Genomic DNA, 19,161 nt, shown 5'->3' with positions numbered 1-19,161 from the left:
TAAACATCAAATGTCTGTGAGTAGAGTTCTGGTTGAACATCATCCAAACACGACAGAATGCTGTGTAGCTGTAAAATGGTACAGGGAAGTTCTCTATCAGCTGATATATGGTAGTCACCAGGATATATTATTAAGTGGAAAAATGACAAGGCACAGAAGAAAATATTTAATATGCAACATTTTATTATGCATATGTATATAATAAAATAATGAAAATACTCAAAAAAGGGAAAAGGCATAAAAGCAAGATTTCTCTGAAAATAGCATTAAATAATGCTGACATTTGAAATTTATAAATGATTTATAGTTTCAAATCTAAAACTGAATAGAAAAGATACAATAAATTAACTCATACAAATTTTTAAAAAATGAAGTTAAACTTAACTGCATATCATTTTGATGGTAAAACCACAGAGAAAAATAGTTATTTCAGATGGCTTTAGAAATATTGTAGTATTTTGACTATACATATATTGGAATATTTTCTAAGAACAAATAGATTTGCAAACACATTTTCAAGACTATTTATCTGGTTATTAGTAATAAACTGGCATTGTTATTTTGAAACAATTTTACATATATTGTAGAATAATATAAATATGGAGTTATTTTAATGTTGTCAGTAACAAAAATTTTTAATGTTATGGAGAAGAGATACAAGTAGAAAATCAAAGAAGTTAAGTAAAAATATAGTATCATATAATTTTAATTGATAGTATCAACATGGATTCAGGATTTCATTTTTTACTTGACTAAATATGTATTTCCTAGCTCTGTCTACTTAAAAAGCCTAGGAGCAATGACAACATATCAATGCACATACACAGTACTCAGATTGTGGCTCTAAATATTATTTTAAAGTTAGATAAAGGAATGATTTATTCCAGATTTTGGATAGAATGTTTTCAACATGAACCTTGGGCATAATGTTGTGTCAGAAAGCAATGAAGATGAATGGTTGCATCAAAAGGACAATGGAGAATGAAGCAGATCTGGTTAGGACTAAGACAAATCAGGCCAAAGTGTAAAGGATGATACTGACTGTGTTTTAAAACTTCAACTTCTGTGTGAGACCAAGGGAAGGGATGTTTATTTGGTGCAGAATGAATATATATGTTCTACAGTAAACTAAATAATTTAACTTGTACAGTCAATTTATTCAAAGACCATAATTACATGGAACTTTGAATAGGACATGAAATCTGGTAAGTTTGTAGAGGTTTGGGTGAAATAGTGATACATCCCAAAGTAATTTGGGCAGAGAATAAAAATATATGTGCAGGGCCTTCCGAGGAGCTGGGGGAAAATGTGGAAATGTTGAATGTCCCACCTGGGTTATTACTGATATTCTCACAAACATTGAAGACTGACAATTTGGTATGCCGAGCCCTTGATCTTGGGGCTTGCCTTTATGAAGCTTGTTACTACGAAGGAGAGGCTAAGCCTACTCATAATTTGCCTAAGAGTCTCCCCCTGAGTACTTCTTTGTTGCTCAGATGTGGCCCTCTTTCTTTAGCTAAGCCAACTTGGCAGGTGAATTCACTGCCCTCCCCCCTATATGGGACCTGACTCCCTGGGGTGTAAATTTCCCTGGCAATGCAGGATATAACTGCTGGGGATGAATCTGGACCTGGCATCGTGGGATTGAGAAAACATTTTTGACCAAAAGGGGGAAGCGAAATGAACAAAAATAAAGTTTCAGTGGCTAAGAGATTTCAAAAGGAGTCGAGAGGTCACTCTGGAGGGCATTCTCATGCATTATATATATCCCTTTTTAGTTTTTAGTGTATTGGAATAGCTGAAAGGAAATGCCTGAAACTTGAACTGCAACCCAGTAGCCTTGATTCTTGAAGATGATTGTATTAACTATGCAGCTTACATGGGGTGACAGTATAATTGTGAAAACCTTGTGGCTCACACTCCCTTTATCCAGTATATGGATGGATGAGTAGAAAAATGAGGACAACAACTACACAAAAAACAAGGTGGGGTGGGGGGATGATTTGAATGTTCTTCTTTACTTTTATTTTTTATTCTTATTTTTATTCTTTCTGGTGTAAGGAAAATGTTAAAAAATTGATTGGGGTAATGAATGAACAGCTCTATGATGGTACTGTGAATAGTTGATTGTATACCATGGATTGTTGTATGGTATGTGAATATATCTTAATAAAACTGAATTAAAAAAAAAAAAAAAGGACAAGGGAACCAGCATGAAAGGTCTCCTGTTGCCCAAAGTTGAGAGAATTTTGCCTCAAAAAGAATAATGACAGAAATTGATTGAAACATGTTCATTAATCCTGTTAATTATATTGATACTAAGAGGACAAAAGGACAAAGAGAACAAAAAGAAACCCATTGAGCTGGGAGTCCACAAGGCCACTCCCATGTTCAATGATCCAGTAGCAAGACTCACAGGATTCAGCATTCAGTTGCACTCACAGCTGATTTATTAAAGCAAAAGAGCACAAAACAAAATCAGCATGGGAAAATGGCAAATATGGAGGAAACCAGGTACAAGCTTCCAAGTCACTCTCAGTGGAGTAACACAGGACACATGTAGTTCCGCTAGCAAAAAGTTGTGATGACATGTGTGAAATGTTGTCTACTAGTGAGGCTCATTAGAGACTCGTGTCCAAGGATTTTTATTGGGATTGACCACATAGACCGTGTCCGCCTAGAATGTACCAAACAAAATTCCAGTCTCCCCAAAGGAAGGCAGATATTCAGCATAAATCACATTGTGTGTATAAACAGTTTAGGCACAGTGAGCCTCTCTTATCAGTGCTGGGAATTGTAGGAACCCTTCCAAAACCAAGGTTCCATATGCCAGCCAAGGGTAAACTTTGCAAGCAAGAATTCCTTAGGTTAAGCAATGTCAGTCCTGCTAGTGTTATTCTTTTCTGCAGACTTATTTCATTAGACACTATTGAAAGTAACTAGGATAGTAAATCTTTAATCTGAAAAAACAGCAATTTAAGGGAAAGAATTAAAAATTTATCCTGGCTTTCTTCTATAAACTGTTTATCAGAGAAATTACATCTACCTAGCTGATAAGAAAAGTACTTTGCAGAAGAATTAGAGCTAATAAATATGAAACAAATAATAGAATTAGAAAATTCTTATTGTTTAACCCTTAATGAAAGAATTATTTTATACATTGATCATCAATAGATGAAACCATTAGAGGAATGATTAATAAGGTACTCTATAATGGAGGGATCACACTGTCACCACCTTAACCAATTTGTTAATGTTAGCATCAATAAATGTGGGACAATCAGATACTGTGTGCCTTGTGACAGGATGCAATAAAGTGTGTATGAGATAATTTAGAAAAATATGAAATGTGTATGAAGCACATACAAAAGTACTTTATCTAATCACACACCTAGAGCTAACTGCCATTTAGAAATTGGTTGAATTCCATCACAATAAAGAAAATACAGGGACCCAGAATGTGGAACATTCTGTAGAATTGGTTGTTCCAGAAATTTAATGGCTGGTGAGGACAGTTAGGAAGGTTAGTTGCTCCAGGTAAAATAGATTTAAAAAATAAAAAAAAATAAACTACAGTATGTAAAACTTTACAATGGTCTTGAGTCAAATAATACAACTGTTAAAGGACATTTTGAACATATATCAGGTAATGTGATTATAAGTATTAGATAAACCAACAATTATTGTTAATTTGGGTAGCATGAAAATGGAATTGTGATTACACAAGAAATATGATGTCTTTAAAAAGGTGAACATGAAATGTGAAGATGAAGTGCAATGAGGTCTGGCATTAATTTTTAAATATATCAGCAACGAAAAGAAAAGGGGATTTCTGCTCTGGCCAGGGGCAAGATTTATACTATAACTTTTACAAAGAAAACCATGGAAAATATTTCAAGAAATGGAGTTTAAACATTGGACAACAGTCAGTACGAAACTGGGATCCTTGAGAGAAGATAAACCAAACTAGATGAGTCCAACAATTAACCCAGCTTGTTGCCTTGGATGTATTTTCTATGCCATAGTACAGAGAGGAGGAACTCAAATAACCTTGTATTCTTGTTGAGCCAGGGAAATAAAGGACAGAGTTTGGAGAAGCCATGGTGGCTAGAATTTACAGGCAGATCACCACAGAGGAAACTGCTCCACAGAACTAGCACTCTGATACTGAACTGTGCATGCACATGAGGAAACTACCTGGGCCCAGGAGCATAAATACCAGAAAACTGTAGGCTGAACAATTTGTGGAGCTGAGGCTTTAAAAAGAATGCTCAGAAGCATTTCACCTCATAGTTGGGCTAAATTAGTCTTAAACAAAAAGCAGCTCTCAATCTACTCTTGTAAACTATAAAAGCATGACTTTAAAGAATTGTACTGATTCACAAGTAACCTAACTACATGGCCAGAACAAAGTCAAACAATGTCTTTAAAAATACAGCAAAATTCTTCAGCATACAAAAACATAATATTCATAATAAGTACACAGCAAATATTACTAGGCATGCAAAGATGAATGGTAATATGGCAAACAACCAGGAGGAAAATCAATCAATAAAACAAGGCACAAAACATGTCAGAGATGATAGAGTTATCTGACAAAGACAATAAAACAGTTATTTTAAATATTGTCTGTGATGGAGAAAAATACAACACTGTGAGGATAGTATTTGAGGATATAAAAAATACCAAAATGAGACTTTCAGAGATAAAACAACAGTATTTGAAGTAGAAATCCTATTGAATGGGATTAACAGCAGACAAGATGCTACAGAAGAAACTATCAGTGTACTTAACAGCATAGCAAAAGACACATTCAAAATGAAGTATATAAGGAAAAAACAGTGAAAAAAAAAGAGCAGTGCTCCAGTGAACTGTGAGAAAGTAACACAGACAGTATAAATTAAGTATAATTGGAGCCCCAGAAAGAGATGGGAGCACAGGGGTGAAGGAGGAGGATGCAGAAAAAAGAAGAAATAATAGATTAAAAACATTCCAAATATTCTGTAAACTATAAGAGCACAAATCCAAGAAGGTCAATGAACACCAAATAGAGTAACATAAAGAAAATCACAAGGCACATCATGAGCAAATTGTTAAAAGCTAGAAATCAAAACAAAATCTTAAAAGCAACTAAACAAAAAGACATTATATAGAAAAGAAAAAAGATAAGAACAACAGTAGAATTATCATCAACAACTGTAAAATCCCTCATGAATATATATAAATCCTCAAAAAATATTAGTAAATTGTATCTGGCAATAAATATATATATATATATAGCCATGTATATATATTTTACATATGTATGATAATACGTTGTATCATCATGAATACGTATTTGTATGTACATAATTATGATAAAATGTTATATATGTATATGTATATGTATGTGTGTATCTATATATATAATTATGACCAAGTGAAGTGTTTCCTAGAAATTCAGGATTGGTTCAATATTTGAGAATCAATCAATGTAATTTATCACTTTACCAGAATAAAAGAGAAAAAGACATGATCATCTCAAAAGATACAGAAAAACCATGTTACAATATACAACATTCATTCATATGAAAACTCTCAGAAAAAGAGGAATAGAAGAGAATTCCCTCAAGCTGATAAAGGGCATTTATGTAAAACCTATACCTACTATCCCATTAAATGGTTAAGTGCTTGAATGCTTTATCCTTAAGACAGGGAACAAGGGAAAGATGTCTGTTCTCATCACTTCCATTCACCATTGTTATGGAGATACTACCAGTGCAATAAGGCTAGAAAAAGAAATAAAAGTTATGCAAATTGGAAAGGAATAAATGAAATTGTCATTATTTTCAGAAGACAATCATTCTTGCAGTAAATCCTAAGGAATTCATAATAGCTAACAGAACCCATAAGTTAGTTTAGCAAGATCAAAAAATGGAAAGTGAAAAACAAGTGTATTCCTCTATAATAGCAATGTACAATCAGAAAATAATATTATAATATCCAATACCAATTATAAAAACAAAAACATATGAAAAGCTTAGAGAAAAGTCAACAAAATGCATATCAGACCTCTGTGTTATAAACTGAAAAATGTTGCTGAGAGAAATTAAAGACCTAAATAAATGAAGTGATATACCATGCTTATGGATCAGAAGGCTCAATGTTGTTTTTATTTTAATTCTTCCCAATTTTTTCTATAGATTATTTGCAACCCCTGTAAAAATCCCAGCAGGTTTTACATAGAAATTGACAATCTGATTGTAAAATATATATGAAACAGAAAGGACTTGGAATAGTCAAAGCAATATTGAAAAAACCAAAGTGGAAGACTCACATTATCTGAATTCAAGACTGTAATTGACAGCATAGTACTGGTTGAAAGTACAGTAATATAAAAAATTTGAACAGAATAAAGAGATTTGAGAAATTAAAAAAAGTCAATTTTTTTAATAGTGTGTCAAGGAAATTCAACAAATGGTGCCAAAACAATTGGATGTCCATATCTAAAAAAAAAAGTGGCAACCCTCATTTGAAATGAATAATAGACATAAATGTAGGAGTTAAAACTATAAATTTTATAGAAGATATTTACAACTCAATAATAAGAATAAAAATGAGAAAATTGCAAGAAATCCAAAATATGTCTCCACAAAGATTTGTACACAAATGTTCGGAACAACTGTATTTGTAATTAGTTGGGCTCTGTGTGCAGAAGAGTAATAGCTGTCTAATACTTCTTAAACAGTTTGGAAGTGATTTTTTTTTGTTTAAAATTTTATGTTAAAAATTATTTATAAATAGGTTATTACTAAGATAACCCAAGTTCAACTTTAATCTTGACCTCACCCACAAGTTCTACCTTATACCCTCTTGAATCTTTAGATAAAACCAGTGACATTCTTTGATTGGCTCTTCACTTCCCCTGTGGGTGGGGAGGGGAAAATTGCTTCAAAGGGGTGATTTTACCACCTTCAGAAGAGCTCTATAGTAACCTGTTTATTTTAATCTGAAATAATTCAGTACTCTAATGTCAGCAATTGAACAATCTTATTGAAGGTGGTAAATGACATGATATTGTCAGCTGACTTGAATGATCAGCTTTCTGATGAGAACCTCTAATTTATGCTATATCTCAATTGACCCTTAAAATATTAAGTTCAGCCCCCAAATGACACAATCTATGTGTTACTGTAAAAACTTGCAGGAAAAACAAATAAATACATATAAACATCCTCTTTGACTTTTGCTTTTTCTCGTTCTTCAAGATCTGAAAAACTCATTCAGCCGATTTTAATGCTGAGAAACTTAGCTTTGTTCTCTTCATGTTCTCTGTCATACCCAATGTATGACCCATTTGAACTGAGAATCATTAAACTGCAGCAGATAATGGTCCACCTGCAGATGTATTGTATGTTTAGTAAATGGTTCAGTAGCTAGGGACTGCAACTGAGTTCTCTGTGGAATAAATACCCAAGAGTAAAGGGTTGAAATAAAACACAGAGCAATCAGTTGGGCTTCTGGTTAATAGTTCCTCTATTAACGGGAAGTTTTAAATGAAATGATTAAATTTATAATCAGTGGCACATGTTGATAATCTATATAAACAATAACAATGTATTTGCCACCCATTTTACCCAAAGGTAAGCATAGTTACCTATGACTGATAAAATTGTGATTTAAGATTTGTTTTTTTAGTATTATTGTTTTTCCCAATAGCGTAAAAGAATTTACTTCCAATGGCTCTCATTTGAAAAATTCAGGACCAATGGCACATGTTGGGAGATGGTTAACTGGGATTGGTTGCGCAGGATGTACGGTGTGTGGCAGTTATACAGAGATTTTATTCTTTATTCTGTCAAGTAAAGCTAACTGCTACTGAGTGTGCTCAGTGCTCTGAATCCTACTCTACACATTTATCTAAAGCGTCAAAGCAATCTTGAAACACGTTTACTAAGGCAGATGAAATCACTTCCACACAACAGTCTCATGTCTTCTTAAGGTCTGAATCTCACTCAAGCACCCCCGCCCCCCACCATGTGTAAAAATACCTGACCTGCCAGGTTGGCCTTGGTTTCCAAACTGCTGCTTCTGGATTTTCTCTGTAATTGTTTTCTGTGCACAATCTGTAGCCTTCCATGCCCTGTCGTGACTGCTTCTTGCCCTGTTCCGCCTCCAGAACAGCACAAACCCCCTTCTGCCTCTTCTCCAAGTAGCAGGCTCTTCCTTCATCCGTTTGCCTTCCTAAGCCAACCACCACCTCACATTACCGTGGCTTTCTGGGTATAGACCATATTCTGCATCTATTTTCAAATAAATGAATCAAGGACTATGTGAGCTTTAAATGTTTTTGAAAAATAACGCTCACAGAATTTCACATCTAACATTGAAACTATCTGTGAAGCCTGTCCTCATTATATCAATTGCTTTTCATTTAAGCGTATCCAGTAAAACGTCGTAGAATTATAAAATAGATAATTACAGACTAATTCTTTTCAAAAGGGGCCAAACCTAACTAATAAGTAAGTATGTGCATCTAGTATGTTTAAATTGGAATTTAACCAAATGCTATTTAATGTAGTAGGAGTTATACCAGGAACATATACCAGGTTAAGTATCCAAACAGAATGGGAGAAGGGGAGTGGGATCTCAAGGTCTGGTGAACTAAATACATTGCTGGGCACTTATTATATTCAAGGAGCAGTGGTATGTGCTGTTTTGAGAATGACACCCAAAGTAGTGTAGAAGTTATGTCTCTTAGTTTGGAATGATTGAAATAAAATTTTACCTGGAATATATATGTGTGTGTGTGTGTGTGTGTGTGTGTGTGTGTGTGTGTATGTCTTAAGAGCGTATTTCATATACTCAACCACACACATACAAGCACAAATTTTCTGGGAAGATACAGAAGAAACAATTAAAAGTGGTTAAAACTTTTACAGCAGTATTGGAAATGAGGTGACCTGGTCTTAATTTAATATATTTTATACTATTAAACTTTAATATGTATATATTTTATTCTAATAATAATAAGAAAACACCTTATTAAGACTTTACCCAGGTCCAACCAGTGCCTAACATAGAGCTAAACTTATCAGAGGTAGTTAATGAATATTTTATATCTTGCTACACATGTGAAATAACTATTAAAATGTTAAATGGGATAATATAATTTCAAATTAAAGCTGTACAAAATAAGAACAGAGTGGAAAATAAGTAGATGAAGCTGATTGAATGGAAAGAGTTGCTTTGGTTGCATGATCATGGTGATTTTTTGTTTGGTTAGGAGTATATTACACATAAACAAATTTGTAAGCCCATTTTGCAAATGCTTCCCTAGGGGTTTTGGTGTGCCTGTCAGCAAGAGGTGGATCATGCAGAGAACTCAAGGGAAGAAAGCTAAACAGCAATTCACTTTAATCTGTGCTCTGCATTCAGATGAAGATGCAAATAGGTTCAGTGAAGTGAACCTGGTTACAATATCACTACAATATATCATTTTGAAACCTGTGTTAAGTTATTTTAAATGGGCAGAATACAGACCAGCTCATGAGTTTAATTTCTCTCTTTTTTGAATCATGTGGTGTTGGTATCATTTTGAAGTGATCCTGATTAGTCCATTCAAAGGACTTGCATGAGGGGGAAAAACTGCTTGTTTCCTTATGCTTATTCTCTAGAATATAAACTTATGTATCATTTATCTGAATCTAAATCTAAATCCGTCTATTTACTGTCTATCTATGATACTGAACGGTAAAACACATATATGTACATATATGGAGTAAGTTGCTATAATGTGTATCCTGGGAACACAGGCTAAAACACAATAGAAACTTTCAGCAAATGACCACTTTATTACTTACACAACACAAAGGTTCCAGAAGATCAGGGGAAGGAATCTCATAGTGGCCAGTCTCCTAGGGAGGCAAACTGCTCAGGCCAGGGTTGGTGGATAGCACCTCCATATGCCCTGCATCCTGTGGGAGAGGAGAGACACCTGTACATCAGAGGGCGGAGGGGTGGGGGTATTTATGCAACTCAGGGGGAGGGGTCCTGCTGCTGAGAGTTTCCACTCTCATAAGCAACTAGGGCTGCTTGTTCCAGGTTTCTGGGTTTCAGGTATAGTCAGACCTTTTCATTAGACCTAACATCTCCCCTGGGCTGCAGAATGGAAACATACTGAAATGTCTGCATACAATAGAAAAAGACATAGGGGTAGGCTAGGGTTGGGAGATAGCTGCTAGGTGTGTCCATGGCTTCCCCAGCACATGTGTACCTAACTGTCTATTTATACACGTTTGTGTATGTATATATGTATGTATATGTACATACATATATACACACACAAATATAATCTCCAGGTATTCTTACAGGAGAATAACATTATCCAAACTTTGGGTCTAATAAAAGATTCCTATTTAAATATTTATACATTTATTCATTCTTTTATCCATTCTTCTATTCACTAGATGCCATGGACTTAAAAAAAACTAAAAGGGAAGAAAACACACAAAAAATGTCAAGAGTTCCAGATTTGTGTCCTCCTAACTGTTTCTGAGGTCAATGCTAGTTGACACCCACTAAATTATATAGCTACTTAGGTCTAAAGAAGACAGTTCATCGACTGGTAAATTGTGATTCTTATCAAAATCCAGGATCCTTCTAAATCTCTTTTGATAGCTAGCTTGCATGATCATAAAATCAATAAATAAAGAGAGACAGTGAAAAGAGGGAAGAGAGAAGGACAGAGGCCCTTTAAAAAAAAAGAAAAGAAGAAACACTTTACCTGAAACTTTAAATCATGCTATTTCATCTCTATGATTTTGTAGCTTCATTCTGTCTTAATTTCCTCATTCATAAAACAATGATTATTACTATAAATAAGAATGTTTCAGAATATTGTTATAAGACTCAGTGGAGTGATATAGAGGTGGGAAAAGATAGGTTAAAATCTTGAAAAGTGTGATACCTGGTTCAGAAGGATTGGCATTACCTGGGAACTTGCTAGAAATGCAGAAAGTCAGGCATAATTGCAAGGTGACTGAATCAGAATTTGCATTAAAAAAAAAAAAAAAAAAAAGGTTTTTCATATGTCCACTGAAATTCGAGAATCACCAGGTTATAAAGCAGACTTTATTTGGGAAAGAGGCTTTTTTTGGGAAAATGGATCAGCTAGAGAGTTGAGCAAGAAGAGGCACCCTGCTCCATGTCAAGGAGACATCTAAACGGGTTTTGGAGAAGCTGTAGGTTATAGATGTGTTTTTGTTCTAGAAAAGGGATTCTGCCTATTTACCTACCTTCTTATAATGCAAATATGAGAAACAGCTTGGGTTCAGGGAATGAATGATCAGGAGCTTAGAAACCAACTCCAAGGAGTTGATTGAGAACCAGCTGCCAGTACCTTTCTGAGAAACTGAATTCACGCTATTGCAGGATATGGGATCCTGATTGTGTGGTAGGTTGGTTTGAATGCTATAGCTCTTACTGGAAAGAGTAAACCTCCTTTCTCAGTCATTCCAGACATCATGAGCTACTGGAGTCTTTGTCTGGACAATCCTGGTTGTCTTTCTACATACATTAAATTAGATGGTGTATATAGAGGGTCAAATATTGTTTGTGTTACACTGTATTACAGTATACAGCCAAATGGTAGAAATTCAATTAATAATCACCATTATTGTTATGTACCTTGAGAAAAAATCAAATTTTTGCAGTCATCATTGACTTAAATTTTGTCTAGGCTCAATCAAAACACCTAAATCTTGTCTATTTTAATTCATGTCTAATGCCCTCTCCCTTATCCTCTACTTTTAAATTGGCTTTTTCACCTAATTCTAAGACTATATCTTTTCTCCTACTAAATTTTGTCTAATGAGAGCAATATAATTTGAATCAAAGCAGTCTGTTCATCTATTTTATAATAATAACTTACATCTTGCACAAGATATGTGCTAATACTGCTACAACCCATTGCATTTGCTGGTCAGCTGCCCAAAACTTCATTCTCTCCATTCTCTTGCTTCTACCTAGCTTCTTTTTGGGTTTTGGGCTCATTAGTTGATCAGGAGATCCCTGTTGTCAAAAGAAAAAGCAAAGAGAGGCATGAGAGTTATTGGAAAAGTAGGAGATATAGCAATAGTTCTCAACTTTCACTGCACATTCACTGATGTCTAGGTCACACCCAAAGAAATTCTGGTTTAACTTGACAAGGGTGGTGCCTGAGCATTGGGAGATGTAAAAGCTTCCCAAGAGATTGTAATGAATACCCCAAACAGAGAACTACTGAGCTGCATGCAGGCTAACTGGATTGAGCTTTATCATACCAAGTATGAATTATGCTCCAAAGGGATGAGTTTTAGTGCCCAAATTCTATTCACTATCACTCTTTCTCTGTAATTTTGAATTAAGAATCTCTGAAATAAGGATAAATGGGAAATGAAGTTCCACTTTTTTTAATAGATGGCCAAATACCCTATATCCCAACATAATGCAATGCTTCTCCATTAAAAGATGCTGGAACACCCAATAGGTAGGTTAGGTATTGTGGTAGTTTGGAGGCTGTATATACCCCAGAAAGGATCATGTTCTGGGTGGGAACTTCTGATTAGGTTATTTCAATTGAGATGTGATCCAGTTTATTCAAGGTAGATCTTAATCCTCTTACTGGATACTTTATAAGAGGATAAAGGACACACAGAAAACAGGAGAAATACCCAGAAGCTTATGGAAAAAAGCCCAGAGAAGCTGAGAGATAAGAACACACCCACAGAATCTGAAAGAGGAAGCCACTGAAGCCAGAAACTGGAAGCAACAAAACCCAGGAAAGAAGAACCAGCAGACACCAGGCATGTGTTGCTGTCTGTCTTCAGCATCCAGGTATCATCCACTGATGCCTTGAGTTGGACATTTACACAGCCTAAGAACTGTAAATTATAAGTTAATAAATTCACATTGAAAAAGCCAAGCCTTTTCTGATAAATTACACTCTGGCAGCTTTAGCAAACTGACACAGGTATGGAAGCCTAAGTAGGGTCTCCTTTTAGTAGTAGTCATAAAAATGACTGGTGTGAGGAGCAGACTGCCAATCCATGTCACCAACTAGAGTTACGGTCAGGATCTGTACAGCTTGTTTGACCAGTTCAAACAAGAGCAGAAATGCACCATCAGAGAGGAAGCTATGCCTGGACCTGACTAAGGCAAGTATAAAGGCACACCAAGAGAGGGCATGAGAGCCCCATGCCAATGAGCCTCCTAAGCAAAAGAGACCATAAAAGTCTGAATGCCTTTTTAAAATGTAGCCTCCTATTTAAAAAAAAAAAAAGAAAAGAAAAAAGATCTCAATTCTGGTCTTGGATTCTGCTAATCAGCTGGGGAGCGCTCCCTATTTGGGAGAAAAGGTGAAAGGAGGTAGTTCAGAGATCAGGAAGTGATCCTTTAGAGTCCCTGCCCTGTGGGTTAAAGGCAAAGTGTGGGGAAGAGTTGAACATTCCTCTCTCATTCTTCTCTAATAAGGCAGCAACAGTGGGTACTAAGTCTGTAAGAGACTGAGCATCAATAATTTGTTTCACATTGTGCCACTCTAGCAAGTTGTCAGACAAAGATGCATAAATAAAGTTATCATTACTGATTATGGAAAATAAGTGAACTAGCTTATGCAAAAAAAAAAAGAGATAATAATTTTGTGGTATCTCACAGATCCTGGGGAGAGTTGAAGAGCTGTGCTTCAAGGTGGGTGGGATCCAGGGGTAAAGTTTGGGGTGCTGCTATAAAAATGATTGTACCCAACCTTTATAGTTCACAACTCAGAGATCAACTGGAAGTCTCTTGGAACCCAGTACAAATTTTTGGAGATGAGCACTTAATTTGCCCAACTTGGGTCAAATATCTACTGTTGGCCAATCAGTTATAGCCACGGTTGTCAGGATCATAGCATTAAAAAAAAAAACAAAACTCTCAGGGAGAAGTTCCTAAGACAGGGAAATAGTTGTGTGCAGACATTCTAAAATGTATATACTACAAATGCCTTTTAGTCTCAGTTTTCTTTGTCGCTAATAACAAGGGGCACCTCCCCCCCCATATAAAGATTTTAGTGAAAAGGGGATTATCTTGATAAAGTAACTTTTATATCATAAGATTTTAATCTCAAGATCCAGTTAACAGGATCAATCCACTTAGCACTCAATAATGGGAATAAGGATGAGCAGTGGAAGAGGAAATCAAATAACTGTGGTGAGGACCTTTCTAAGAAGCTCATGGTTAAACTTCCCCTAAGAATCGAGGCAGAGTAAGCAAAGAGTTATTTACAAGGTTCACTTTACTTCTTTCAGGGAAGCCTCAGATGGAAAGTACCCAGTTATGAGATTTAGAGCAATGTGTATTAAGTATTCCTGCTTTGCTTTAGCTTGGGGAGGGGGCTTCCTTGGGAAATGGAGTTGGGGGAGAAGGATGGTAATTAAAGATTGCTGCCCTTCCTCATTTCATGATAAAGGTATGGAAGTGCTATATGATATGATCAAGACTGAAATAAAATGCTAGAATAGACATTGTAATGCTATGGAAGCCTCGTTAGAATTGTAGCCAAATATTTTAAGTAATGACACCATGACATAATGGCTTCTCAAGTGTGAGAGTCACCTAGACAGTTTCCTTCATGACATCTCTTTCTAATCACTCTTAAGTATTTTTAAAATAGTTCTTCACCATATTCCCCTCAAACTCTTCTTTCTCTGTCTATGTCTTATTCCTTTTCCCCCCAGATGTACCCAGCACCTTCTAACTGATCCCTGATATTGCAGCTAGCTGAACCTTCCTCAAAAACAAATGTGATCATAACTTTTCCGTGATTAAACTTTTTTATTTGCTCCCTACTATCAACACCTAATAGCTGTTAGCTGCATTACACGTAAGGGAGCAGTTCTATCTATGAAGCTAGAATATGACTCCCTTCTCTTCTCATTTGCTTCCCCTTCTGGGAAATTCCCTCTCTTGACTTGTCTTTCCTTCCTTGATGAAATAAAATCTTTCCATGATGAAAGAAACTGGAAGTTTTTCAGGAACAACCTTAGCCTTAACTACATGCAGCAAAAAGTGGTATAGTATTTTGTTACGAGCAGCACAATATAGTGAATTGGGAAGATTCTACAAGATCATACCTCCCAGAAAACACACACACACACACACACACACACACACACACACACACACACGCATATGTGTCTGGGCTAAACAGTCACTAGGCTCCCAAAGTGACTTGCCCTAAATTCCCCACCCCCCAGGGAACAACTTAAGTGTTTTGCAGCCTCCTCTTTCACCTCTGCTTACTATGCTGTTTTGCCTCTGAAAATTTGTATTCCACCTCCTCCTTTTATTTGTGGTACTTTTACACATGATACTTACTAACAAAATAAGGGAAAATGATAGAATGTCTTGTTTAAGTGATAAATGCAAAGCTCTTAGCACTAGCAAATTCTCTGTAAACAGTACAGCATTCTTGGCTAAACAGTTAAAGTAAGAGATATTCAATACCAAGAATTTTAAAGCATAGGAAATGGAAACTTCATTTCAACCCATATTTCTCATGAATGCACTTTGAAGATTCATTCAGTTACATTTTTTAAGCCCTATATCAGAGCTTTTTTTTTCTTCACAATATATAAAGAGAAGGATGTTGAGGGCTTTTTCTGATCTTCCCACAGGGACAGAAATCTACAGCAAATCTCTGAGGGCATACAGTAATGTATGTGAATTCACAGGCATTCATTGTGTGTCTCCCACAGGCAGGAGATGAATATGTGATTAGCATACAAGGCCTGTCCTCCATCCCCTCATATGGAGAGGAGGATGTTTTGAGGGGAAATTGACATGTAAACAAATATGCACATGGTGTGTTATGGACTATAATAGAAACACATACAAAGTAGGATGCGAGTAGAGCTGGAGAAGCTTAGTGCTCCAGATTTCCTGGAGAAGATGATCATAGCGTTGGTTTGGAGTGATGTACCCCGGAAAAAAGTTGCTTTTAAATGTATTCCATTCCTGTGGGGGAATGAACCCATTTTAAGCAGGAACTTCTGATGAGGTTGACCCAACTCAAGCAGGATGGATCTCAATCCTATTACTGGAGTCCTTTATAAGTGGAATGGAACTCAGATAGCTAGAAGAAAAAGCCCCAGAAGCTGAACATCAGTGGAACCCAGAAAAAAAGGGATAGGCCAGAAGATAACCATATTTGCCTTGCCATGTATGCTCATTTGAATCTATTATGTACCCCAGGAAAGGCTGTGTTCTTTAGTCCAATTTTGTGGGGCAGACCTATTATGGGTGGGACCTTTTGATTAGATTATTTCCATGGAGATGTGACCCTGCCCATTCAGGGTGAGTCTTGATTAGTTTCCCTTTATATAAAGGCAACAGAAAGAGCTCCGATTCTTTGTCCTCTTGCCTCAGGCTTTAGGAGTTTAAAGTCCTTTGAACTTGGAAGGCCATTCCAGCTTTTGGAATTTTAAATGCATAGGGTGTAATCTGAATGATAAGTAAAACTGTCATGTTTATTTATTTTCTTACTTCCAGCTATACTATCCAACCAACTGATAAGGACACATAGAAGCCAAATTTCTGTATATACAAATGTCTAATGAATCTTTCTCACTTCTGACTCTTATTCTCTCTCCCTCAATGCTGTGTTTAGATTCGTATTTTAATCAGACTGAGTCAAAATTTAATTTTCACTTGCTTTACTTATTGTGTTCAATGAAGCAGAGAATCCATCCATCTTAACAAATACTGAGAAACACAAATATGGCAAATAAAGGAACCTCAGACATGCTTGTGCATGCTTTCTCTTAGAACAAGCATCAACTTAGGGTTTCTCACTTGCCTAATGTTTGTTCTATGGGTAGTTTGATACATATGGACTAACTAAAAGATAAGCCATTCCTAATAAGGTCATTTATCTTTCTCTTATAATTGTTATGATTGTTGGTGTTATTGTGCAATATTATGATTGCAATTTTCATTGTCCAGAAAATTTTTATTAGGGTGTCAGTTTCCCCTTCCTCTGAATTTTCCCATACACACACGTATTAAGAGTTAAGCGTTAAATCTATCAAACCCAAGTTAGGATGTAGGTTTGAAGACAACTCTACTTTATCTTTCCAGACTTTACTTTCTTCCTTAGCATTTCTGCTCCCCGTTTTTCATTCCTCACTTCTTCACAGAACTGCTTTATGCTCTTCATCTCATGGGCAAATTTTGTGGATAGCGTCTCAGAAATTACTTCCCTTTATTCACCACATGAACAAAGAAGTGAGACATTTCATCCTGAAATTTTTTTAAAAAGTATCACCTTCTAGCTTTCAGCTTGTTATAATCAAGTATTAAGCCACTTATCTTATTATCAAGCATTATCTTATTTACCCAGGCTAATTTGGGTGCTATTCCTTAACAAGAATAATCTTTTTTTAGTCAAGTTGGTCTCTCTATGCCATGATACAAATACTTAACTACTGTTTTAAAAATTTTTGTTCATTTATTTTATTTCCACATCATTGAATCATTACATATGATGTCTCTTCTCCCAACTACCACTCTTCCCACTCCCCACCTTTTCTCTTTGCTTCTCCAAATCTTTTCCACCATTAAGTCTGAGTCAAGCTTCTAATCAGCAACATCTCATTCCACATCTCACCAAATGGCATGATTCCCATTACAGCATCTTTATCATCTGGTTTTGCATCCTTTATTCAAGTGTTTCCAGTGACAGTTTGCATGGTACATCAAGAGGTAGTTCATACCATTATGAACCAGCTGTTGTAGTCACTTTCTTTCTTATCTTAAGGTGATTCCTAGTGCTTTCTAACTTTATACATTGACTCTGATTTTTAAAACCACACATATTTACTTTCTCTTATATGTTGCAATGCTTCAAATATTTGAAAACCATTAAGACTCTTCATTTTAGTCTTCTCTTATATGGAATATTTTAGGGAATCTATCATCAGATTTATTTCTCTTTAATAGAGATCCACCTAATTGAACATAGTATTTCAATTGTATACTGAATAGTACAGAACGTGATGAAGCTATTGCTTACAATGTTCTAGATGTTTATTTCTTTTCCTATCATCTAATATTACATGGGATTTTCAGTAATCATTTGGCAATTCTAGATCATTCAATTTCAATTAATACACACACATCACCTTACCCTAGTGTTCCTTTTCAGTCAATATCCCCCTCTACTTCTGACCCCAAGAAGCAGCTGATGTGCTTTATGTCACTATAGATTAATTTGCATTTTCTAGAATTTCATATAAATCGAATCATGCATACACACACACAACCACAATCCATATATATATTCTTTATATGAAATCCTACTAAGCCATATTATCCACAAACCATATTTGTACAATAGAACTTTTGAACCTAAATTCAAGAGATTTGTCCTTTTACATTTCATCTTAGTTTCAGTCCACTGTTCCTATATGTTAAAATGATCTTGAATTCTGAATCCATCATCCAAAGTATTAGCTAGCTATCCTTTCCAGCTGTAAACTTTCTGTGGGTTTGATAACTAAATTTCAATGCATAATTGAAGAACATAGAATCATAAAATATTAGAGCTGAAGCCATGAGTAAAACCGCTGATCAGAATAGCCAAGGATAAAAGCCTGTGGTACTTCACTGATGTCCTATCAATTTGATTAGAGTCAATAGCCTCACTTCCTCCTTTCCTTTCCACATTTGCTAAAACCGTTCTGACAATTATTATACCTACCACTAACTCTGACATGTTTTCAAAGGCTGATAAAGATTGTTCTCTTCCAAACTCCTCACTATCTTCTTATTTCTTCCTGGGTACATTCTTTGTCTGGTGGTTATATGTGTGTATAAACTCTGTGTTTTGAGTTTTTTAGGTATAATTCAAAATTCAGTAAAGCATACCCATTTCAAGTATAATGTCAGTGAGTTTTGGCAAATGAATACATTCGTGCAACTACCATCGCAATCAGAATATTTTCATCACTCTGAAAGTTCCCTAGTGCTCCTTTTCAGTCAATAACCCCCCTCTACCTCTGGCCCCAGGAAACTATGATGTGTTTTATGTCACTGTAGATTAGTTTGCATCTTCTAGAATTTCATACAAATGGAAACATACAGTTTGGATTCTGTTGTATTTGG

The sequence above is a fragment of the Choloepus didactylus genome, chromosome 5 (assembly GCF_015220235.1).
Source record: "Choloepus didactylus isolate mChoDid1 chromosome 5, mChoDid1.pri, whole genome shotgun sequence".
NCBI lineage: Eukaryota > Metazoa > Chordata > Mammalia > Pilosa > Megalonychidae > Choloepus > Choloepus didactylus.
Note: the sequence above shows the minus strand (reverse complement) of the source record.